Source organism: Cinclus cinclus, chromosome 2 (assembly GCF_963662255.1).
Source record: "Cinclus cinclus chromosome 2, bCinCin1.1, whole genome shotgun sequence".
NCBI classification, from domain to species: Eukaryota; Metazoa; Chordata; class Aves; order Passeriformes; family Cinclidae; genus Cinclus; species Cinclus cinclus.
Genome location: NC_085047.1, coordinates 47,459,470 through 47,486,144, shown reverse-complemented (window position 1 = coordinate 47,486,144; position 26,675 = coordinate 47,459,470).

Below are 26,675 nucleotides of genomic sequence, written 5' to 3'. Positions count from 1 at the left end.
CTTCCCTCTTGAAATCCAAGGATGAAATGACAAGGCGTTTCTCCACAGTCACACTCAGTGTCCATGAAAAGACCCCAGACTAGGTATAAGCTCCAGAGGACTGGAGCCCATGGGCAACCTTCTGTTGGGAATACTCTGTGCTTCTTATAACCCTGAGCTCCTGAGAAATTCATACGTGTTCCTCTTCAGCTTTTCTGTTGCCTGTTTTATTCCTCATACTGCATCTGGAATCCATGATTGTCCCTCAAAATTGATTATACTCTTTGTATAGCCAACAAAAAACTAAGTTCATCCTGAGCATTCTGGAGACTGGTTTTGAAGATTTCTGGCTACTCCTATTAACTCTACAGTTACTTAGGCAATAATATCAGGATTCATTTGTAAACTGTGGTCTGCAACCTTTTCCACTGAGGGGCCCCTAAGTGTAGATACTGGCTCTGTCCAAGGCTCCTTTCAATGCAATCCTGCTACATCCAACCAAGAGGAAACACAGACAAGATAGTTTCCTTGGTTGTTCCTGGCAGGCAGCTTTTTGCATGCCTTCCTTGCCTCCATTTTTTCCTTCACCCCTCTTAAGATTTTTTCCTCTTATATTTGAACGTACACTTTCAAAGATTTCTTGCTGCAGTGCAACTTTACTGTAATTAATTCAGACTACACATTTTGCTTGTCTTTTGTACCCTTTAGATCTGACCGATATGAATGCACTGTTAGCAGAATGAACACAGTTCTCATTTCTACCAGTTCTGTACCAATTTGTATTGTATTATTTTCCTCTCAGTTGCTGGTTTACCTCTTTTTACCCCCCTGTCTGTGGAGAAAGGGATAAACTAATTAGATTTTAAATGTCATATTGCAGTTCTAAATAAGGTATTACTCATTAAAAAGAACCTTTTATTGTGACCTATTTTGTCACAAAATGTCTTGTAGGTTGTGCGTTGTCCTTATGTAAAATTGTTAACAATTTTTTTTAAGTTTTTTTTTTTTAATTCTACCTGTTTTAAACCAAATCAGTCAGTGATACAATGCAGTTGGACAAGTGTTTTGGTAGTGTCATGGTAAAGGTGGTTCATAAGCATGAAATTTATTGTAAAGCATTTGTAGTAGGGTGGCAAATGCTTGAAAAGTAATTGTCTCACAATGCTGTATGGTAAAATAGTGCATTATATTTAAACTGGTCAAATATGACAACTGAGACTTGTCTTTTTCTTTTTTTAAAAAAATGGGATTTTTTCCTAAAATTATTAGAATCTCTTTCTGAAGTCATACAAATAAGATGGATCTCTGTTGTAGTTATTCTAGCAATGGTTGCAAACAAGTCCTTTAATATTCCTCTGAAAAAAGGGTTTAAAATATTATTAATGGGTTTTCTGCTTTGGTTTGATTCTGGTTTTACTTCTTCTATTTTAATTATACTATATCTCTTGCCAAATTGCTATCAGCATGCATGTGGTGTAACAATTTTATTTTGAAATCTTTACTGTCAGCTGAATAAAGTCCTTTCATGACACTATCTATGGAAAAGTGAATTCCTTGGAGGCTTTGTAATAGTAATCAGTACTTTAAAAATTTCTTTTGTGCTGTTATTCAGACTTTAGCAAGAATGTCATACAGCCCTGAAGAGGAATCATTTTGTTGAGCCACTAGGTCTTGTGTCAGCTAGATGAATTCATGCTCACTGTATATCTTTTAAATGTACCAAGTTATGGTAATAATAAATCTGGTGCTTCAGCTATGTTACTACACTGAAATGTTATTTTACATAATTTTTTACTGTGCAGTGATTGTGCTGGAATTACCTTAGCCATTGCTTCTTATATCTGTCATAAAATTTTAAGTTTAGTTTATATTAGTATGTATATCTTTGTTTCACATTTTCCTTTAAAGAATATGGATAACACATGTCCCAATAAGGAGCACAAGGAAAGTAAGTAACAATAAAGAAATAAAATATTGTGAATCACAGCCATCCATATAGAGACAAATTAATGCATAGTAGTACTATCATGAACAGGCCAGGAATTCTGTCCTATTTGTAGTCTGTTAGGAATGTATACTACTCACTTCAGCTGTTGTAGTGGATATATTCAGTCATATATGTGACTAAATATTTACAGCGTGGACCATTACTTTCTATGCAATAATGCATAGAAAAGTCCTTTAGTAGTATGCATAGATAAAACCATTTAGAATAATCCATGAGAATCAGTGCTCAGGTCTTATCCCACAGTCTCACACATGGAATAGTGATGTGCCCTATTTGTTGTGCCATTGCTTCTGTCCTGAGTCAAAAAAGAAAAATTTGGGCTGTTAGGATGTCCCCAAACAATTTCGAGTCTTTCAGAATTGCTTGTTCCCAATTAAAGCAACTTCCACCCTTCAGTATTGAGGCTACAATGATATTTGAAACTATTCTTCTGTGAGAGGTTAGTGACGCAATGCACCCCAAGTTCTCCCCTATCTGATCATAGAAGAATTTCTACTCTATGTTCTTACAGACAATTCTGAAGTTAGATTCCAGTGTGGCAAATCACTTAGGACTTCTGAAGGAATACAGGATTTTCTGAGAGCACTCAGTCCTGTGTTTCTGCCATTCTGAAAAATGATGAAAAGACACAGATAGTTTCCCACTGAAAAGAAGGGAATTATAGCAAATGGCAGCCAGAATAAAATAGCTACTTTAGAGTTGTGGCTACCTTTGCAAAATTGAATCCCAGTACCATGAAAATACAAGAATTTTCAGGAACAGTAATTGAGATGAAATAGCCACGAAGAAAGGCACTATTAAATCATAGAATTATTTAGCTTATTTTCTCAGTTAAAAAAAACAAAACAAAAAGAAAACAGAAAAAAGAGTATCTCAGGCTTTATATTACTATTAAACACGTATTTTTTTTCTCAAACAAAGTACAGTTACGGCTTTGAAAAGGATGACCAAATAGATCCTGCTTCTGTGCAACTAGTACAGGATATAAAGTTTCTTTGCAAAACATAAATTCATTTAGGATAAATGTAATAGAGGTGAGAGTTGCTTATACAGATCTAATATAGGAAAAGTGTTTTAATATCTCTTATAAACTCCCACTACTCCTAATTCTGGTTTCTTTTCAACTCTCAGTGTTATTATAGGCATAAATATAATTCCTGAATAACTTGTTGTTTCTAGGATTGGTATTTCCACTGCTGAGTTTCTGAGCATGTTGGTGTAATTCTTTAGAAGTTCTGAAGAGTGTAGGAATGAAAGGCTAGATATCCTTCTGTGGGCAGTGTTTCTTAGCTCTCTGCTTAACCTCTGTGTTATTTTGGTTTTCATTATGAGAATCCTTTCTTTGTTTGCACATTGTTTGTGCCTTATGGAACCTAAAGTAACTTCCTGTGTTTCAGACCAAGAAGCAGAGTCTTCATTAGCTATGACGATTAACAGAAATCTGATTCATTCTAGTGTCAATGAAGTATGTGTATATCTGAAGCCGTGTGCTTAACATTACCTTCACAGAGTAATTACTTCATTCATTATTTTTTAATTAAGTAATTAATTAGTTATTACTTCATAGAGTAGTTCTGCCCTAATAGGTGATCTAGAGGTCATCTTCATTCATTCCTTGCTCAAAGCAGGTCTAATTTTGTCAGGTTGCTCTGAGCTCATGTCAAGCTGAGCCTTGAACATCTCAGTCTGTAGACAACCTCTCTGTTCAAAATTTGGATAACCCTCAAGGTAATTTTATCCCCTTAATATCTACTCAGAATTTTCTGTGTTCCAATCTGTGTCTATTTCCTCTCTTCCTATCCCAGTTCACCTCCAAGAAGTGCATGTCTCCCTCTTTATGGTATTTACTGGTCAATTCAACTTGACTTGCATAAATATGTAGGTGGATATATTCCTAAGTGATGAGGGAGACAGAAGTCCATTTATTTCTACAGGCTACTAGGAGAAACAGAGCCACCACTTTTACTATGTGTCTTTAATAGAAGCACATGTGGTTCTCTGTGCAGAGCTTTCATTTTGGGTCCTTTGGGCTGTTTGATCTGTCTCGCTGAGCTGTGGAAGCCAAGTTGTTCTGAGTATGTGTAGGTTCAGAACTGTGTGTGAGTAGAGGGCTTTGCATCACATCAGGAACCCTGTAAATTAGGTGCACCACTGAGCCAGAGCTTTGTCTTACAGCCATGTAAATGTTATAAAACTCATGTCAATTGGCCATCTGTAGGTTCTAGTGCTCTTTGATATGCCCTAGGGGTATCCTACTTGGCACCCTGCAGTGTGCACCTTCCCTCCTTGTCTTTTGTCCCATAAAGGTTTCTTGGACAAGGTAAGACAACTCAAATGTCATTAGACACTTGTATGTGGGTATATGCTTATGCCCATTGTGCGCTTTTTTGCTCCTGCTCTAAGGATAAGATTCCGTTTGAGATTTAGAAACCTTCATGCAACGGCCCATCTATATCTAACTACATTAAGGGTTTAGTTATTGTCATTATCATCATCAGGGACCTGGGCCTTGACCGGCCTGCTTACACAACCAAGTGGGCATGGTGTGCTCTAGCACATCCAAGGCAGCCATGGGATCAAAACAGTGTGAGATGGGATTTGTGGGAGGCAACTGTCCTTTTGGGGCAGCAGCTGGAAGCCACTTGAAACACCCTACAGAACCTGAAATTGCAGTAAACCTTTCCTGGCTAGCTGATAACTTGTTATGTGCTTATTTCTTTCTTCCCTTCAGGATATATGTGGAAACTTTTTTACCCTTTCTGCTGCTTCTGCTCCACTGTGCAGCAGTATGTCACCCTGCTGTCACTGTTCAATTACCCCTTAATTGAAAATTGGCTTGATTATGAATTGTGTGCTTATTAAAATAAATTCAAACATAAATTGCTGTTCAATAATATACTTTGTTGTCATTCAGTGTTATTAGTAAAGATGCTGCTTTCTTCATTGATGCTTATTTTGAACCAATGAATAAATATTATATTAAATAATGTATTAAAATGTAGTGAAAAGTACTTCTTTCTTACACACAGTCTTTGTAGCATGTGAAACGTACTTTGCAGACCTTTTTCTCTAGTTCTGTTAGGTGCAGTTGCTTCTAGTTATCTTTCTTTGAGGTTACAAATATGAATGTAAAATGCATCCATCTACTTTTATATATAACCATATTTTCTCTTTCACAGTGTGTACAACAATAAATCATCTCATTAAGTAATTTGAGGAATACATAATGAGCAACTTTGGGATATAAACTTTATTGTATACATGAGCTGAAGTCTTCATAACAATCCTTGAAAGAATTTTTTGACTGACGGGATTAATTATATATCTCACAGATGCCTGTCATACACTCTGTTTACACTATAGGGAAATGAAATAGGATAGTTAATTTTCTTTTATTCTGTTAAAATGCCAAGGTTTAATTAAACTGCTTCAGCTTAAGGGTTGCACAGCTACTTTCAGCTGTCACAAAGCATACTAGAAATTGATTTGTCATTGCCTATATGCCCAAGAAGGCATTCAGCAGGCATCGTAATTTCACTCAAAGTTGTTTTTATTAATCATAGCTGCTTTTCAATTTCTAAACTTTGTATGGGAAACAGAGTATATTAAAATAAGTTTCAGCCATATGCTCAGGGAGCAAAAACAATACAGATGCCAAATATCTGAAATTTACATTCAATTTTGAATTAACATCTGGGTTTTACTTTTGTATGTGTGATTTTTATAACATTGAAATTTAATGCATATTGGAACATTTGACATTATTATTCTAGTTATACAATAACAATTAGACAGCATAATGAAATCACGAGAAAATTATGAACAATAAAAACATAGTAACAGACAATGAAAACTAACCACTTGCTTGCAGCAATACATACTTGTAATGCATGTAATGTATAATAACCACAATATAGATAATTTTTTTAAAATGTTGGCAGAAGGGACATTAAGCTTGCTCACTTCAAGTGCTCCACACCCAACCTTCAGTGATGTGATAAAAACAGCAATCATGATGAACAAGGGAATGCTGCCATTACTGAATCTGCATTTCCACTTTAAGAACCACAAAGGCAAAAGCTACATATATAGGGAGGCCCTTAGTGCTATCTTTAAAAACTTTGGGAAAACGGCTGTTTACAGAATCCTTTTTCCTCTACCACTGTCTGGGTTTGCAGAGAAAGCTCCAGCTGAAGTCTGTACATCGTGTGCTTCCAGCATGCACACAGCTGCCTGGAGTTTGGCAGTATTCCCTATCAGCTTCTGCACTAATGAACATGTAAGGTTTCACACAAAATGTAACAATTTGCAAGGGAATAATTGCAGTATAGTAATGCAAGTAAAACAAGTACTGTCTGCAACCAACTCCCTGGGTTGGGATCTTGTATTAAGCTCATTATTGGGATTTCATTTTTGATTGAACCTTCCTGCTTTCCATTTCCCAAGGGTAGCTAAAATTTTTGTTGTTTCTGTGGCTGTGATCAACACAGTGTTATTGAAAATTTCTGTATCTCATAAGGCAGGAGAATATGAAAATTCTGGTATTTTTAGTTAATGAACTGATGGCTCTTGATCCTAACCTGTAATTTAACTATGGATAAGGTGTTTTCTGTATTGATAGAGAGAGGATAAAATATGTGACTTAAATCAGAGAGGAGCTGATCTGAAGCTGTTTCCCATTCAGTTTCCTTCAGCTGAGTTAGAGACACCTAACTCTTTCTGAAAGGCTGAGCTTGGATTCTCTCACATATTTGTAGTTTGTGCTGCCTAACTTAGTATTTTTTCTTGCTTCTCCTGCAAGCAGGCCTCTCTTCTTGACCCTTGGCTGATCTGAGAATGTGGTTTACAATTAGCAACAACTTATTAATTGAGCATTAAGGTTTTATGCACCTCTCATCAGGGTCTGTATATGAGGTGAGAGTGCAAACCTCCAAGAGTGATGTGAGCCACTGCAAGTAGAGTAAAAATTACCTTCTGACTGTCTCAAAGCCTGCTGACAGAACAAATTAATTTTAGCAAACTGAACATAGAGTTCTAGAATATAGTTACTTATATTAACTATTAAAGGAAAGTAAGCTAAATCTTTAGGTACTATAGTCATAGGTAAATTATAGTATTTCAGTGAGGCAAAGTGATATGATCTAATACATTCCTTGTGTGACCTCCACCAATTTATATATATATATACATATATATATATACACACACACATATATATACATTGAGATATTTAAAACTATTACAATTGCATAGAAATTATTGTGCAATATACTTATTTGGAGAAGCAAATGGAGTGAATGTTTCTAAATATCCAGTACCATTTTGGGAGGAGGAAGTAGATCATGACATTGTGTAAACTGGCATGGATACTTTCCTCTTACTGAAGGTGATGCTGCTCAGAATATGAGCCATAGACTTTAGACATAGAACCTTACATCAGGTAGGAAAACTTTTCCTTTCATGTATGCCCATCAAGCACTTCAGGGATACTTCATTTAAAATAAAAAACCTTCAGCTAACACAAGACACCTTAAAGTCTCCAAGTAAAATTTTTATCATTGTTGCATGATTTGTGGAACAGTAGAGAACCGTGCATTTTAATTTGCCAAGGTTTGTCTACCACACTTGGTTTATTTTAAAAGTACACACTGTGAAGCTGAAAATAGGGGTTTTTTTGTGAAATTGCCTTCACTTTTCCCCCTTGCTTCAACTGTCATCCGCTTCAGATAAAATAAGTGACATTATTCCTACTCATTCATGCAGGAATGCACTTAATAGGCTCACAGGAAAAGTGTTCATTGGTTGATTGACTGTAACTCGATTGCCTGTGGATAGCATTCACAGGTTTGTTTCTTCATTTCAGCAAGGAATGGAATCTGCCACACCTCAGTCTGCATAATTATGAATTTAGTTCTTACACTCATGAGGAAACATTCATACAATTATAAAACATTCAATGTATAACATTCAGCTGATGGTGCCTTTAATAGCACTAGGGTATTCAAAAATCAAACCATGCTTGTTCTAAAAGAGTGAAAAAGGTCCTTCAATTTTGCTTTATGATCAATATTTTAGGACCATAATTAAATCTAAGATGAAAACTTTCTTGTAAGAAGGGTCTTTCTAGGACACTTGGTTTAGTGGAAAACTAAAACATACAAGTGGTACCTCAAGATGTTCACAGTAAAAAGCATAATAAAGTTAATAAAACATCTATGCAAAATAAAACAGCTGGATTTATCAATAATTTGGGGGGAGGCTGTTTTTGGAAGACATATTAGACAACCTGTTAACAGGATTCAGTAGTATTTTAGAATTTTGTTTTCAAAATTCCTTGGGAAATTTCTAATCTTTGCAGGAGGAAAGAAATCCTCATTTTTCAAGAAACATTTAGCAAAAAATTTTTAAAGCCTTTATCCAGGTATAGATGATTACAGAACAAGTGGTTAGAGGAATGCACTTCTTAGTGTTGAGACAAGTAAAGACTCCTTGCTTTCGATGCTTGCATCTTGTTTTCCATCTTCTTTCAGTGGTGGCAGCAGCCCTGTGTCACACAAACACAGAGCTATTCTTGGTCTGTCTACCTGCCTCCCATCTCACCTGTACGTTCGTGATGTTTCTCTGCATTACAGGATTCGTGAATATCTTTGTAAACAATATAAATAAAATTAAGTTTCACATCATAGATGTTAGGAGCTAGGTATTCTCTCCATCACTTCCTTATGAATCAATCCTGGAAATTTCCGTGTGATTATTTCAGTTTATCTTTAAATTTCAAATAGATTTATTATTTCTTCCTGCTTGGTATAGATCTTTTCACAAGTTAAAGGAGTGGTTTTTTATCAGGTTTCTGATAGAATAATGGGAATGGAAATTAATTTGAGTGGAGAAGAAAGTTGTTTGTGTTTCCTTTATGACTCAGACAAAAGGAAACAATAATAAAAGGGGTGAAAGCAGCATACAGGAGAATTTGTAGACGTGTAATGTAGTCAGTCATTTCAGGTTGAGAAGAAAACAGTCATCATTCAGAAATAACAGGATTTTACTGTGGTTTTAGTTTGAAATTTTGCTCTGACTTAGCACAAGTGGAATTATATACAATATTTCATTTTTCTTAAACTGTCAGAATTTGTTGCTGCTTTGGGAATTAATATCTCTCTCCACTGATTGGAGATAGGGCCTGGATTATGGGAAGGTCTTTAATAAGGATAGATCAATAAATGGGAATAAAACAAGGAAATGTGTATTCTAAGCAATGTGTCGAGTATTTTTGGAAAATGTTTATAGCGGTAATATTTGAAAAAGCAAGACGTTTTTATGCTGGCTGATGTTTGCTTGTATGTTATCATACGGCTCCATAAAACATCCATGACATATCCTCAATATGTTTACTTGTAGAGTTGCTGCCAGAGAGACACTGATGTTATAAGGTCTACACAGATGTCATAAAAATGTAAACCAAATTACAGTATTTTGTGCTGTTCTGTCATGCCCATTCCCACCAAGACAAAGTCTGTGGGGATTGGGATTGCTAGCATTATCATGTTAGTGGTACTAACAGTATTAGCTCAAGGGACACATTGCAACCCCACTAGTTTTATTTTCCCATGGTCAAACAGGAAAGCTCTCAGTCAGATGGATTTTTTCCACATATGCCTCATCAGGTAGTTTGGGCATTCTGAGTAATAGTTGAAAAGAACAGGGAGAGTACTCTGTTTCACCTTCATTCAGTTATGCTGAAGAAGGTTTATCATGAGGATTATGCTAACAGATGCTGCATGCCATTAATTGCAACAATCTAATTAAACACATGCACTGGAAGCCTAGTCACAGTCAAATGGTCACATAGTAACTCTCTCTTCTCTATAGTCTCTTTTTTGGAGTTGGCTCAGTTTAGTTATGGGAGCTGTGGAGCAGTGTTGCTCAGTGCAGTTGCCTCCTGTTTTCCCATACCACCTTGTCTTTCTCTTAGTGTTAGTTTCAGTCTGGTGGTATTACTGATGTGTCTCACCAAAGGTCATCAAAGAAGCATGCTGCCACCTGGCTGTTGATATGAGACTAGATTAATTTTAAAATTAATTTATTATGAAAACTAGTACCTGACTGATTACTGAGCATCATGGCCTCAGGGAACCCTTTCAATGCATAGCTCTTCTTTTGTAGGACTCCTAATGGAACACTGAACACTCTTGTGCTTCAAAGTTACTTCAGAGAGCTTGAAATACTGCTGACTGCTGCTGACATCTTTATTCCATTTCAGTTTTTCTCTGATTAATGCATGTGTAATAATTATCTTACGGCAAAGGTCTCCATGGAACAGACTTTATTTGCTTCCCTAGACTTAAGGAACATCATGTGCATGGTATGTTTCACTGATATCTTCTCCTTTATCCATGGGTGTTTATACAGATAATGGTGCGTAATATAGCAGAACAGAACTGGCATATGGATCACAAAAGAGTAGTGGCCTGTTCCCTGCAGAATATAGAGGTCATCCAGTCCTCCCATTAATACTTCACGTAAAAGTGAAGATAGATCAGCCTATATTGAGAATTTAGAATGTAGGGAATGGAAAATATAAGATGAGGTTAGCAGGTCATCCAAGTTGAATGCAACATGTTTGCTTGATAAAGGGTAACATGTCTTCATGCTTTCCTTGCACCCTTCTCCCTCTGGCCTATAGAATTTATGGTTTCAATGTTGGATTGCACTAAGGAAGGGCCAATTAGGAGTACAAATTCAGAACGGATACAGAGTTTTTGAAAACTTCCTTAAATGTCAGTGGGAGGAATAGAAAGAACCTCATACTACTTGGAAAGGGGGATATTACCTAATTCTGATGCATAGATCTGTCCTAGTTTAAAATTGTTCTCAGTTTATATGGGGTAACTGAGTGCAGAGTCCATAGATCCCAGACTGCAGCCATAAGAGAGGCAGGTTGCTATTTGGCAGAGGTGCATGTAGTGTCTGCCTCCTGAATGACAGACACAGTGATTAGGTAAAAGGAACAAGATAAATCTTGTAGGAAAGGAGGCAATGTCAGTTATGCAAAGAGCAGCTGATTAATGTAAACACATTGTAAGGAAATGATTGATTAATAATCATGACTAATACATGAATTAAGTCATATTTTTTAGCAGCAAACACTACGGTTTCACATTTTAAATCTGTGTCTAATTACAGTGATTATTCATGCAAATCAGAAAATGACATATGCAGTAGCCACTTAGATGCACAACTGTCCATTTGCATATAAATTTGCATGCAATCATGCTATAGACTCAATAAGTACAGAAGTTTGATTAGTTTTGTCATTCCTTCAATGAAGTAGATCCTCAGAGAAAAGTATTTTATGACCATACAGTTAAATAAGGCACCCATGCACCTGAAAGCAAATGTAAAGTTGCACAGATAAATCTTAAATCTAACATTTTCTAATCTCTGTATAGTTAATTTTGCAGACTTAATGTTTTAATTTTTTAGCATTGCTTTCAAACTGTATAATTGAGTTCAGATCGAGCCCTATATTTAATAATTAATTTTTATATCAAAATAGATTTTTAAGATAAGATCCTACTATGCTTGTGGTTCTGAAATCTAATGTTCTTCAGGCTACTGTGACCAGGCTGGGTAAATGTTAACTCGTTTTCTAAAAGGGTGGCCTTTTCAAAAGCATGTAAGTAACTTTGAAGCCTGTCCCATTTTTACAATGTGACTTAGTGATTTAAAATCATAGTCCTGGGGACTGCTGTTGGAGTTAAGGCTCTTGAATCCCTTGCATGTGTCTGGATATCCAAATCTCTGTTTCAAAATGTCTGAAGAGCATATTTTAATAGTTGTATAACTACCTAAAATATTTATGGGTGATAAATGAGGATTTAATGCTATTTGTATTATTTGATGTATTTGTATTTGAAACACTTATGGCTGCCTCTGTCTTTATCTAATGTCTTTGCAAATCTGGCCTTAAATCGCTTTTGAGAAAATCACAGCTTAGTATTCCAATTAACTTAGGTACTTTACAATGTTGACTCAATATATTAACTCTCCAGATTTTAGTGTTTTTCATCAATCATCTATCAAAAAAACCCAAACCAAATTAATTTGAAATCTTGATCTTTAATCCTCATAGTAACCATTGTAGCATGAAGACCTTAGGGGAAAATCTGGAGAGCCAAGGACTGAGTTTGTAATTGATTTTTCTTTAATCCATAAATATCCCTATTGTCTATGATTGTAAAGTATTACGGAAAAATGTAAAGTGTTATTGAAGAAGAGCACTCTCTAGGTTCTCAAAGGCACCTGCAAGTCTCACAAATAATAATATGTATGTTAATCAAGTGCCACTTTGTATTTTTAAGTACTTTTATGACAGATTTGATTTTTTCCCATGCTTGTGATAAAATTTTTGAGTCTACAGTTCAAGTGTAAATCTGCAAGGTTTCTACAGGTGCCTGGAGCCATTAGTTTTAGTGTCATGTCACTTAGGATATTTGTACCTCCACTAACAATTAGAAGAGGCTACAGGATCAATAGTCTTCCAGGGCTCACAGCTGTGATATATGTTGCCTGATGTTCACTGAGCCCTAAACCATCTTTGCCAGCTGTTCCTCTTGAACGGCCTTCAAAAGGAACATCACATTTGAAATCTGAGCAGCCATCTTTGTTGCCTTTTAATGGTAGAACAAAACTGAGAAGAATGGAACAAATTGTCTCTGTGAACTTTTGTCTGCAAGTTTACTTCAGATGAACTGTATTCTTTCTCACAAAGGGGAATACTCACACCCCTTTGTTTTAGTCCTTGAAATATTCAGATAGACCATGTAGTTTGGCTTTCTTTCACACTTGTGATTGCTTTTGAAAGGAGGCTCAGTGTTTGTAAATGTTACCGAGTCACAGAACAGCTGAGGTTGCAAGGAATCTCTGGAGATCATCTAGTCCAACAGGGGTCAGCAAGACCAGGGCCATCTCCAGTCAGGTTTTTAGTATCTCCAAGTATGTAAATTCCAAAACCTTTCTGGACAACCTTTGCCAATTTACCTGTACTTGACCACTTTCATAATTAAAAAACTTCTTCATAAGTGCAAGTGGACTTTGTTGAATTTAATTTATACCCATTGCTTCTTGTCCTATAGCTGAATCAGAATCTGGCTCTGCCTTTTTTACTACTCTCCATCAAGTCCTTATAAATGTAACTAAGATTGCCAGTGAGCACCCTCTTCCAGAAGTTAAGCATCCTTTCTCAGTCCATTTTATGTTAAATGCTTCGATTTCTGAAAATCCCTTCAACTGTCTTCATGGTCAATCAATGGACTCACTCCAGTGTGGCCATGTCTTCCTTGTACTGGAGACCCCAGAGGTGGACTCAGCACTCCAGAGGTGGCCTCACCAGTGGTCAGCTTACTGGCAGCATACTCCCTAATGGCAGCCAGGACACTTCTCATCTTCTCGGATGCAAGGAAGCATTAGTGGCCCATTTTTCCTGCCTGTTGAGGTCCCTCTGAATAGCAGCACAACCATCTGGTGTATTGACATTTTCTTACAGTTTTACAGCTGAGGGTGCACTCTGTCATGTTGTCCAGCTCATTAATGTAATTGTTAAACAACATTGGCTCAGCACTGACCCCTGGGGTACTCTGTAAGTGGCTGGCATCCAGATAGATTTTCTGTCACTGATCACAAGGCTTTTAGAGTGACAGTTGAGCCAGTTTTCAGCCCACATCATTGTCTACTTACCTATCCTGGACTTCATTATCTATGAGGATGTTACAGGATACAGCAACAAAATGCTTTCTAAAGCCAAGGTAAAAAACATGCAGTGTGTTTTATGATAGAATGCTCTCACATTGGTTAACCAGGTTTTTCCTTCTTAAATTCATGCTGACTACTCCCAGTTGTGATCTTGCCTTTCATATGTCAGGAACTGCCTTCCAGGAGATTTTGATTATATCACTTTTCTAGGGATTTGAGGCCTTTCTCAAAGACAGGGATGACTTTTCCTTTCTTACAGACCTCATGAGCCTCCTCTAAGCACCATTCGAAGATCACGTGTGGCTTTGCACAGAAAAATGGAATCGCAGAATCATAGAACCAACCAGTTTGGGTTGTAAGGAACCTTTCAAGGTCATTTAGCCCAATGCCCCTTCTGTGAGCAGGGACATCTTCAAAGAGATCAGGTTGCTCCTGCCACAGTTGTGTGAATTTTTGTGCATGGATGGACACCATGTCTGAGCACGGAAGAGGTGATCCTTGAACCTCAATCAGCTCTTCAGGACCTCTCAACTCTCCAGGATGACCTCTTCCGAGAAAATCCCTGAATGGATTAAAATCTGCTCTTCTGAATTCCAGGACTGTGGTCCTTTTAATTGTCTATTTTTCTCTTTTCAGGAGGAATCCTCTCTCTTAAAGCAATAATAAAAAAATTCTTTTGCCTGTTTGTCTGTTTTTAAAGAACTGTATTGCATGGTTCCTCAAGTTCAATTATGCTTGTAATTATTTGTAAAGCATTGGAAGAATATTAACTGTGTTACAAAATGTTTATTCTTGAAAACAGAAAATACAGTATATTTAGTACTTACATTGTAGTTTGGCTAGTTAATGAAAGACTGGAGGTGAAATCATATAGCAGGAATACTGAAAAAAGTAATAAACTAGGGGAATAGATATGGTGTTGGAATGGAACATTATAATTACCATGGCTTTACGCTCTTCATGTTATCCCCATGTGCAATACAAGAAGAAAATTCCTGAGGGGTTCAAGGAAGACATCAAAGGTTATTTTGTTTCTTGTGTATATCAGTCCTTAACAGAAGACAAATGAGAATCCCTTAGAACAGAAGTCAACATTTCAAATGCATTTCATTTAGGGGTAAAATGCATGTGCAACAAACAAGACCTCTTCTGTAGTAAGCTCTTCAGAACAGGACTGTACATATATTTAAGATGACTCCAGACCTTGAATGTTTTAATAATCAAATAGAAACTTAAGATTATACTGGTAATTAATATTAAACATCTATATTAAAGCATGAGCTGAGGAAAATCTCAGAAGCTCCATAGCCATTTCCCTGTGATCTGCATTGATGCTACACACAACTTACATTCAAAATGTAGACTACACTTACGTATGTATTTTTGCTCAGTTCCAACAATTTATGAAGCTCATTTTTCCTTTCCTGTATGTAGGGTACTCATACATTCCTGAAGTGTTCTGATAGCTCCTGAATTTATTTAAATGACAAGGATTTATTTAAAGATATCCATTGTGTAATAAAAAACTAATTTGCATTAATATAATGAGGTATTTAGTATAAATTATTCGAGTGAGAGTAGCTATGAAAATTGTTTTGAAGGATTTATTTCCCACTTATGAGTTTCTTTCAAATGAGGATTACATACTCAGAGGAGAAGTAATTGATAAAAATAGCTTTTTGTCTTTCAGTGTTTTCACTCCCATTATCTTGCTCTAGAATAAGATGTTAAATCTTTACAATTTGAGACAATGAAATAATAACCATCCCTAAATCCTTACTGTAGTCAAAGAGTTTTAAATTGTTGGCTACCTGCATTATAAAACTCACCTAACATAGTTGTTCAAGGTCTCAGAATTTTCTTGTCTGCTTTGTTCAAAGTTCTCATGTGATTACAGCATACAATGAAAACAAACCTCTGGATTTGCCACATGCTACTGCCTTTGTTAATATTGTAATAAAGTAATTTACAACTCAGTGATGGAGCTTGACTGCTGCTGAAGAGTCATAAATACAAAGCAAATACAAAAAGCAGCAGTTTTCTGAATATATAATATTCCTTTCATGCCTATATGATCAGTTTTGCCCATAACACTGCTGGAGTGCATTCTTCCATTGTTCTCCCATCCACCCTGCAGGTACCTCACAGGAGGGCTATGAAACACAATTCTGGATGAGATCAGTGGTGCAGTCTGAGGAAGAGAAAATAAATTATTTGCATATTTTTCTTTTTCTTTCTTCTTTAGTCATAAATTATAATAATCTCCTGCCATAGTATAAGAGACAGTGAAAGATAATTTGTTCAAATCTGAAATTCAGAGCAAAGGTCTCTGATGAATTTTGTTTAGCCTCTAATCAAAGAAGCATTTTTTTTTTCATTAGTTTTTATCTGGTTGACGGAGAAAAGCAGTTAAAACCAATCACCACTAAGAATATATGAACTTGGCAAACCCTTTCTGTTATTATTATAATGATGTTTTCCATGTAGTTTCTGACCTGTGGCTGTTTGGCCTTGTCTATGATTTTGACAGGTTTGAGATTTTGACTCTCACTTGATTGGTACACAGCCTAGGAATGTATGTATCTGTCATGGGAATGTTCAGTTTCCAAATGGGATGATATTAAAGGCCCAGTAAACAGTGTCCTTTTGTCTGAAATCAAAGAGTTAGAAACCGGTGTTATGACCAGGTTTTCAACCTTCTGATTAGTTTAGACAGGGAAGACCACCCCGGGTTAAAAATGAAGTTTCATATTATTCTTGCAAGAGTTCAGATCTAACCAGAAAAGAAAAATAAAAACTAGCTTATAATATCATCCTAAACTTTGCCTTCATAAATTGACTATTTAGAATATTGTTGTTTTGTTTTTTTTTAACCAATGCTTCAAGTTTAAATGTTTTTTTAGCAGGAAGCAAAGAAAGTGACTCACACTACAAAATGCATGCTTATAGGGTGCACAGTTTTCCATTTAAAACACAGAAAGTTCAGAAAAAACCTTTCAAAAATGCATGGTCTTTTTAGATAACATATGTATGTATATAGGCACATATATAAAATACTTTATATTTTTCAGGAAAACTATTTGCAAAGAAGTTTTTATTTTATTAATGTGCATCTAAGTAGGATTAAATAGGCTATTTAATTATTTTAATACAGAAGTTTCTTGGATAATTCAAATTTCATCTTACTGCTAAGAATTCTATTGTTGGTATCCTTGGAAAACCTGCAAGACTTTCTGTGGAATCTAGGTTACTTCACCTTGATTTTGAAAGGGAACAAAATATGTGGTTCTGGGAAGAGACAAGTAGAGTGAAAGGTTGAACGACATCTAGAATGTCCATTTTGGAGGAAGGGATTTCTGAACTTTTGAAGAAGTCCAAACATGAGCAATTTATTAAGTGTCCTAGGGATATGTAAAACAGGACATTATAAACTTCTGTAGTGGCTTGACCCTGGCTGGATTCCAGGCACCCCCCAAAGCATTTCTAATGCTCCTCTCCCCAGCTGGACAGGGTGGAGAAAATTTAACAAAGGGTTCATGGATTAAGGATCAGGGGGGATCACTCACCAAACTCTGTCATGGGCAAAACAGGCTTGAATTAGAGAAAATAATTTAAATTATTGCTAACAAAATCAGGCCAGCATAATTAAGATGTAAAATAAACCTTCAAAATGCCTTCCCCCCACCCCTCCCTCCTTACTGAACTCTTCTTCCTTCAGTGGCTCAGGGAGACAGGGAATGGGGGTCATAATCACTTTCATGGCATCTCCCACTGCTGTGCCGTGGAGTCCCTCCCGTGGGAGACAGTTCTCCATGAACTCCAGTGTGAGTCCATCTCATGAGCAACAGTCCCCCTCAAACTTCTGGGACATGGGTCGCTCTTCCCCGGGGTGCAGTGCCTCAAGGACAGGCTGCTCCAGCATGGGCTCCTCTCCCCAGGGGCCTCCCAGGGGTCACAGCCACCTCTCAGACATCCATCTGCTCCAGTGTGGGCTGCTCCACAGGCTCCAGGTGGATCTCTGTACCCCTGTGGATCTCTATGGGCTGCAGGGGCAAAGCTGCTCCACCACAGGGGCTGCAGGGGAATCTCAGCTCCAGTGCCTGGAGCACCTCCTGCCCCTCCTTCTGGACTGACCTTGGGATCTGCAGGGCTGTCCCTCTCACCTGTTCTCACCCTGCCCTTCTCTGGCAGCAATTAGATCTGCGCAGTAAGTTCTAAAAAACTGTTCTTAAATATGTTATCTCAGAGGCATTACCACCATTTCTAGTAGGTCCAGCCTTAATCAGCAGCACTTGGAGCTGCCTGGCATTGCCACCACTGGACATGGGGGAAGCTTCTGGCAGCCACCCCTGTAGCCCACCCCCACTATTTAAGTTTGGCCATGCAAACCCAATCCAACTGCCTAGTTTATCATCAGTTGTAAGAAAGTATTGAATCTGACTCTCTGACTTTTAATATGACCCTTTTATCTAACAGATAAAAAGAGTAAGGTAGATCTTGTTTAAAAATTGTTTCACTGCCGTTAAATGGCCAACATTCCACAAGGACAGCAGTCACAGCTTTTTTGTTTATAATAAGATTTTATGTGGATAGAGTCCAAAACAGAAAAGTTGGTAACCAAAAATAAGTGCTTTTTTTCCTTCAGAAATGATTCTGTGCAATCTTAATATTAGGCAAATATTTGAGTACAAAGTGCTAATTTGGCAACAGAAAAGAAACACATGGAAATAGAGCCTGTTGTATTTTCTGAGTGTCATGGGAGCAAAGGTGTGGCAGGAGATCAGGGGAAGATTTCTGACTTTGTTGATGATACCTACCAGAGTCATGGTTCTACTGCCAGGAGGTCAGATAGGGCGGTCATCCAGATCTCTTCAGCCTCAGTGGAACAGTTCCCAAGTCTGTACAAAGAACTGGATGAGAAAAAATACTTTTTTTTTTCTTGTTGACCTTGTGTACCTGTGCTGGTCAGGTTCTTCAGGCCCCAAATATTTCCAAATAACAAGATAATCCTGTAAACCTGTTAATCAGTAATTCTCTTAAAATACTCCAATTAGTTTTTGTGTTTTATTAGAATTTTATTAAATAATTTTCTGACTATCTGACTGTAGATTTATACAAAGGCTTTGTCTGAAATATTCAAAATCATCAGAGCACTGTCGTGGCTTTTCTCCTGAAAATGATTGTTTTTCTTAGTGCAGTGTACTGAAATTATACGTAATAATTTCACTGTAGTCTGTATAATTTAAAACGAAAAAAGAGCCTTTTTCTGAAAATACTCTCTGAAGGGAAAATTAATTATGGAGCTTTGGTTCCATTTTGAGTCAATAGGTCTGTTGCTTGGAGGCTTTAGGTACAATGGTCTAAGGGACTGAAAATGGAGAAAAGGCAATTGTGATATTATTGTGTAACTAAACAGTTGTAAAAGTAGTGGGTTTTCCTCTGAGAATGTCAAAAAACGTGGCTGAGTTCCTGAGCTGTAGTCTCAAGCAGCAAAGGAGTAGTATTTCACAGTATCATAAAAAACTACAGTGAGAAACTGTGTTGCCAGTAGGGATACTCTGAGGACCTGACTGAAAAAACTGGAAGAATCATTGTTAGTACATTGCTGAGTTAGGAGGTGGGAGAGACCGACTGAACTGAGGCCAGTCCACTCTTATTCCAGAGAGTTGTCCTTGACAGGACTACCATGAAAACTTATTTAGAGGAGTCTATTCAGAAAGAGAAGTGTTAATTTTTGGTTTAGCTAATGAGAGGTTCAGCCCCCCACCAAAGCTACCCCTACCATTATCCCAGGGATGTTGCTTTTTCTCCCTTTTGTGGTCTGATTATCAAATTACCAACACATTTCTTACAGAACTGGTCTTTTACTTTCATGATGTATGTCTGTAGATCCCCTAATGTACATGACTGTAGAGAAATAATAGCTTATATTTGGGATTTTTTTTTTCTTTTTGATTAGACCTACAGCATTTTTGTATACTGCTTGCATTAATTCTAAATCCTAATTAAATAAATTCTAAATCCTAATCCTAATAAATTTTAAAATATTTCTGGGTGAAAGTCATACTTGTACCAAAGCAATCCTAATTTGAGTTTTTTTAATGTGGTGCATAGGTCTTAGCTGGCCTTCAACAGAAAAAGCTTTAGCATTTAGAAAGGGTGTCTTATACAACCATGAATTACCAATATACCCTATGCATGAATTAATCTGTGGTCACCTAAAACCAGTTGGGTTTTTAAATTTCTGTTGGAATAAGCATGAGGAATTCAAACTAAGTATCTCTAATTTAGTACATAAGAACTATTATTGTTCTGTGGGATTTAAATTTGAAAGTTACAAATGTGCTTGAAAAATTCGCTAGAAGTTCTCTGAAATATGTTGTCACTAAATAGAATAAATTAAATAATTATCAAGTATATTTTTTCTGAAATATGAAGCATTATATAGTAAACTGCTAATCCAAATGGAAACTGTAATTACTAAAAACTGCTTTCAAATTTTAAATGTCATCAAATCTCATCTTTGACATCATACATTGATGTCTGATACATTATTTTTGCCACAGAAGGATGGTAAAGGCTTATGAAAAGATGACTCATTGAACAAAAGGAAAATTAAATTAAAAAGCAGGACTTCACACAGTCTTGCTTCCATAGACTTCAAAGATGAAGTGAAACTGTTTCAAAGCTTTCAAATAGCTTAATAATTCTCACTGCGGTTTTTGTTTGCTGATTCTTTATCATTTAATCTGTGAGGTTTGTATTAATTGTAGCTAGAGAGTTTGTTTTGAGATGTAGCTATGCTTAGGAGCAGGGAGTTCTGAGACCTTTTCCCTAACCCTGCAATTCTGCCTCTTTCTGTAGAGTAGAAAGGCTGCAGTGGGAATCCCTTCTACATATTTTAGGCAGCTGTCGTGGCTAGAATATGAGGATTGGCCCTTGTACTCCCTGTATCTTCCTACTGACCAAGAGAGAACCCAGGAATCTTGCTCAGAATACTAAAGAACAGAAAATACAGTTTTAGCATGAGAAAATTACATGAAGTTATTTGAATCCCTCACAATTTAGTGTTATGCTTAGCATCTCCCAAGGGTCTCTGGCTCTGCTTCTGCAGATGAAACATATTTTCTCATCTATGCTTATCTCCTGCTCCGTTTGCTGTTAGAAATGCAGCATTTATTGGTGCCAGCTGTACTGTCTCAAGTGCACACAAAGAGATATGGTATTGTTGTCTGCTGATGGATCAGGAGAATACAAATACAAGAGAAGAGCATATTTCCCTGAACCTGGCCTGTCACCTCTTTCTCCCTGGTTTTCTTGAGTCAAAGCCACACTTGAGTCATCATGCTGCTTACATAGATGCTAGAAGAATAAATAGCTTTTGCTACTCCTTAAGAAACAGAGTGTGAATAAAGACAGGAGAAATCAAACACTGCATGCCCTTGTTCTCAAGGAGAAAGTGATAGTTCTTTTTGCAGGAAGTTGTGACTTAAATTTCTTGTGTTATGAAATAACTGGAATCAGAACTGACTTCCATACAGACAGTTGTGAAAATAATGCTAATTCACTACCACTTCAAAACAAAGAATTTGTGGCTAAGCTTGTCATTCACACGAAACATTGTGATATTGATAATATCATATACTGAAAACAGAGCAACTTATATATTATGAAGAGATGTCTAAATAGTAAACAAAAAATAATACTTTTATAGAGAATTTTCAAATATTTTAAATTGTCTGATTTAGTAAGTTAAGCAGATAGTATACAACACTGAATTTTTTAGAATAAAGTTTGGGTTTTTGTCCACAGATTCCAATGGCAAATAAGACAATGTTTTCCACTGATCTGACTGCCCAACCCACATTATGCAGTTCTGAAGCTGTACATCAAGTTCTGCTTCGAACTGATAGCTTCTCTTTGGAAACAGATCCCTTCCAGAGAGATCACCAGCCTCGAGCCCCAAAATTCAAGTAACAGAGAGCCACCCCTGAAAAGACCTTTTCAGACTTGTTATTTATCTTCAGGTTTGATAACATAGGAACCAAGTCTGCAGTCAGTATTTGAGGCTTTGGTTGCGTGTGATGAGCAAAATCCAAAGCAAGTCAAAATGATACTTTTTCTGCGCTTCAGGTAATTTCTATTTTTTTGTAGGATTACAGATATTGGAAATGAGTTCTAAAGTTCAAGATATGGGAAAATGGTCTCCAGAGAATATTGCCAGCTTGTAATATTGTAACTACATACAATGTGAATTTATATTTAGTTAGCAGGTGACAGTTTCATGAAGAGAGAAAGTGTTTTTTCTTTTTTAAAGAGCTGGTGGGTTGCTCAGTAATAAAGAGCAGAGTGTCAGTCGGACCAGGATAATACTGCCAAAAATGCCAAATATTTGTGAACAAAACAGGACTAATTAATTATAAAAAAATACAAATAGAAAGTGCTAGCCTTATCTCCCTTTTCTTCACATTTCTTTAATCATAAATTTTAAATTTTAAATTTTTTTCCTCCGTTAAAGAAAATCTGTCATCTTCTGTTCTGACTTTTGCAACAGACATGAGTCCAAACTTGCTGCCTTAATTAAATGGATGAAAACTGAAAGTTTTAACAGTTCTTTACAGGAATCAAGGAAGTTTCCAGATCTGTAGCATATAGACAAATCAAAGATATGTCAATTGTGCTGGCAAAAAATCAGTTTGCTGCTGATTTCAAATGCAGTTATGACTAATAACTTCAGTGAAACAAAAGTCTGTTCCTTTTTTTCATACACTGTAGCTTTTCCCACCACTTCAAAACCCAGGGAGTCTTGGTAACCTTCAAGGATCTGTTAGTTTTACGTCCTGCAATACTATAATGCCCTAGTAGCAAATTTTCCATTTATGGAAAATTTTTGTGAATATATAAACGTTTAGCATTCTATATTCCTAGTTTATTCTTTTTCATGTTCAAGGTGTTATTCATTCTATATTTTTTTTTCTTCTGATGTTTAAAGTAAAAAACAGAAAACAAGAACAACAACCCCCCCAAACCAACCAAACCAAACCAAACCAAACCAAACCAAACCAAAACCCCAAGAAATCAAAACTGATATCCCATCCCTTCCAAATGACAATTAAATACAGCAACAGACCCAAATTCAGCATTTTTCAGGTTTTCAACACAGTTTTTAAAGTAGTCCGCATTATCAAAGTAACGTGGGTTGGGCTCCAGTTTAACCTTTCAAGGTCTTGATCTAACAGCATGCTGTAGAATGATAAAGCATCAAGAAGTCCTGCAGACATCTGTGGAGCTCTGTAAGGATGCACCAGTCTGTTCACACATTATTAATTGCAGGATGGGTCTCTGAATTAGTTTGTCAGGCAGTTTAACTGGCAACAGCAGCCACCACAAAACCTCAACCATAAAACCCCTACTTTCATGCAGAGATTAGGAAAAGATGAAGACCTGAAAATTGTTTTTCATTAAAAGTCGACAAATTTGCAAGTAAAGAAAAATTTACAGGTATCAGAAATAAAATTTAAAACTGCATAGAGGTTTTAATGGCAAAAATTAGGTACTTTATCTATCTTATTATCACAATCATTCTTCTATGAATGAAATTTCTTATAATGAACTATTTTAAGGTATCAATGCCTGTATATAAATCCACTTCCCTTCAAAAGAGAAAAGGAGGCTTGGAATTGTCATCAATTGTTCCCAATTATAATTCCACACCATGCTGCTTTGATATCATTGCTATTTTCAAAGACTCTGATGTTGAAGTGAATGAACAACATCTTATTTTATTACCATGTCACAAAGTATCTCACATCTTCTGTATTCTTACAATGATATCCAAAAGTGAAGCAGATTTCTTCTTTTAATGGAAAATGAAAGGAGAAAGTATCAATGTGATTGTCAAAGGTAAGAGGGAATAAATGAATCAGAGAACTTGACCAAGAAAGAAGAATCACCTGGGAAAGCTGGACTGATTATATTCAACACAGATTGCCCATCTCTGCTAAATAATATTATCACACTCATGTGGAAAAGATTTTTTAAAAAATGTCAAGCAAACACAGCATTATTTCTAGCTCTAAGGGGGAAGATTTTTTTCCCTACTGGTCCTGTATTGCTTGGTTTCTTTCTGGGCTTATTGAGACGAAGAACCTGTGCCACCGTATATTTTCTTGAGTGAGTGTCAGATGCTTTGCCCTGCGACTCAGTGCTCTTTCTGTGACACTGACTGGAATTTGAAACACATAATTAGGATCTTTCTACAGTTAAAAAATTTTGTAAACATATGAGAGTGTGTTCACATGATAACCTGCTGCAATGTGTGTTCGCTATCCCTTATTTATAGTAGGCAAATAAGATAGTGAGGTGTTAAATGTGAGTAGCCCTAGGCAATATGTTAACTCCCCCATCTATTCTGTGAAAATGCCTCTGCAGCTGTGAACGCTGGTTACCTTACAGTCAGGAGCAGAGAAAATCTGCAGGGCTTGCTGTTTCCTCTGTGGCAGAGGCTAGTTTTATGTATTGTGATCTATTTGTTAAACAAGATACTTCTTCCAAAGGATGCTCCTTTGTGGTTTTTTTCCCCCCCTGATATTAAGTTTTTCATGGGCAATATAGGGTGAGGAAACGGTCTGTGGAGTTATCTCTGCATTCATTTGCTCTCACGATAAGTCTGGTTGCTCAAGATCTGTGAGCAGGCTGCTGCTCAGGAGCTGCCTGCTCCTGGAAATTGGATCAGTGACAAATCAACACCTTTATTTCACTGGACTGTTAAGTTTTTTGCACTACTACAGTATTTCTGTCCAAAAAAACCCCAAAAAATCCTAACTGAAATCTATAAACAACTTTTCAAAAGATAACGATGTGTGATGCTACTCATAAGACACTAACATATACAATAAAAAAAGTAAATACAAATACAGCAGTGAAATATTAAATGGGATATAAAGACAAATGTCTGGTTTTAACCTTATTGCATGGGGGGCAGACTCCGTATTCCTAAGAATACTTAGGAATTCCTCAGAATCCTAAGTAAGGAATTCTGACTTCATGTCACAGTTTGATGTTTGTTTTCACTTCTCTGCTAGAAAGTTATGCAGTTGCTGTCTGTACCAGCAGCTAAGCTGCTGATTCATCCCAGAGGTTTTGCTTTACTCACTAGAAGAGAGGCAGAAATTTTGTTAGCAAGGAAATTCACACACCAGGAGATATCTGTGCCATCTTTTCCTGCTGCATAGGTGAACAGAGCTTTTCTCTTAAGGGGAAGTTTCCTTCTCCAGGTCTCCCTTTCAGCTGATACAGAAATCCAGAAGACCATCTGACCTGACAAAAACTTCGGGCTTATCTTCTTGGCTGTAGATCTAGAAATTTTAACATCAGCATCTGCACGGGTTTCCTACCAGGAGCTACAGACTACTACGCTGAATTGTCAAAACTGAAAAATGTTTACTTGCCAGAGGATGTGACTTGAACTTTTAGATGTGTCTCAGAGTTTTAAATGAATTTAAAACAAAGTAGAAGTGACATGGAGCAGGACAGAGTCCTATGATAAAATGCAGATGGCTCTAGCTGAGCTGGCCATAGAGGTCCTTCTTCACTGTCAAAGAGGAAACATGGACCTGGCTGAACTGGAGTGATTTAAATGCCCTTAGTTCTTTCTCATGACTTTAAATTATCTGAAAGCAAGTAGTTCAGAAGTAAGTGTGTATGTTTTAGTAATTTAAAGTTGGGCAATGTGGATGCCACTTGCTCTTTCCCACCTACATTAAATTCCAGTCTGCTCACCACAAACCTGGGCACCTGAGACTTTCTGAGCTGAATGCTATTGCTGTGATAGCGCAGTCCCTCAAAATCCTTCCCTTTTTATAGTTGTCATATGGGAATTAACACCCTGGTCCTTTGAAACATCTTATTCATCAAAATAATCTATGATCTTCAGGATAGATGAGGAATTTTTTAAATAGCAAATTCTCCATTTTTTTCACCAAGAACTTCTATATGTAATACAGTATGGTCTCCTTATTGGTGACTTCTAAAAATCCTCTAGATGCAGCTCCATCGTAAATTTGATAACTTACCAAATATAAAAATCATATAGATATGCAATATTTCAATACAATATTGAGATTTTTCCTCTTGGTTATCCACAAGCCAGAAGAAGTTTCATACTTTTCAACATATTTATTTTCTATTTATGAACGAGTAGCCTATGGCATAGTTAATTCTAAGCAATTTAAATTCCAAGTATACCATGGTACATAACATGCTTTCCATTCCTGTTGCCTTTCCAATTATCTTTTTATATCTTATTAGTAAAGAAAATTTTTAGTGTCCTTACCATCATACAATTTCAACCACTGGGAACAATTACTAATATTAAAAGTGTTAGGGAGTGACAGAAAAATGTGTTATAATTATTGCAGCATTTTTATTGTTTTTAAAATAAAAGAGCCAACATAATAAACCTGTTAAATTTGTTTCTCTTTTATATCTGTTTGCAAAGTATTACAGTCGATTGTTTTAAGATCTCTTTAGTCCTATATATTTTCCCTACTTGTTATCCACTGTTTTTAATATCATATCAGTTTATATCGGGTCATTTATCTCCATTTTTGCCATTACTCTGGCAACACTAAATTATTGGTAACTAGGAAAATCTTTCTCATAGACTGGAACACAGGGGTTCCTTTTTTAATATCTCCGCTTGGATAAGAAAAGGAGAAGAGTCTTAGCTTGTTTTCCCTGGCGTCCATGTGTTTGGAAGTTTACTTTTTAAGTACTACCTTAAGTAGCAGTGATGTCTCAGTGCACACAGGTCTTGTCACCATCTTTCCTTTTTACAAGCTTCTTTATTTGGAGAGGCTTGCTCCAACTGGTGTTAGTGAAATCTGATAAAATGCCTCTTATTTGGGATATATACATATACATATACATATACATA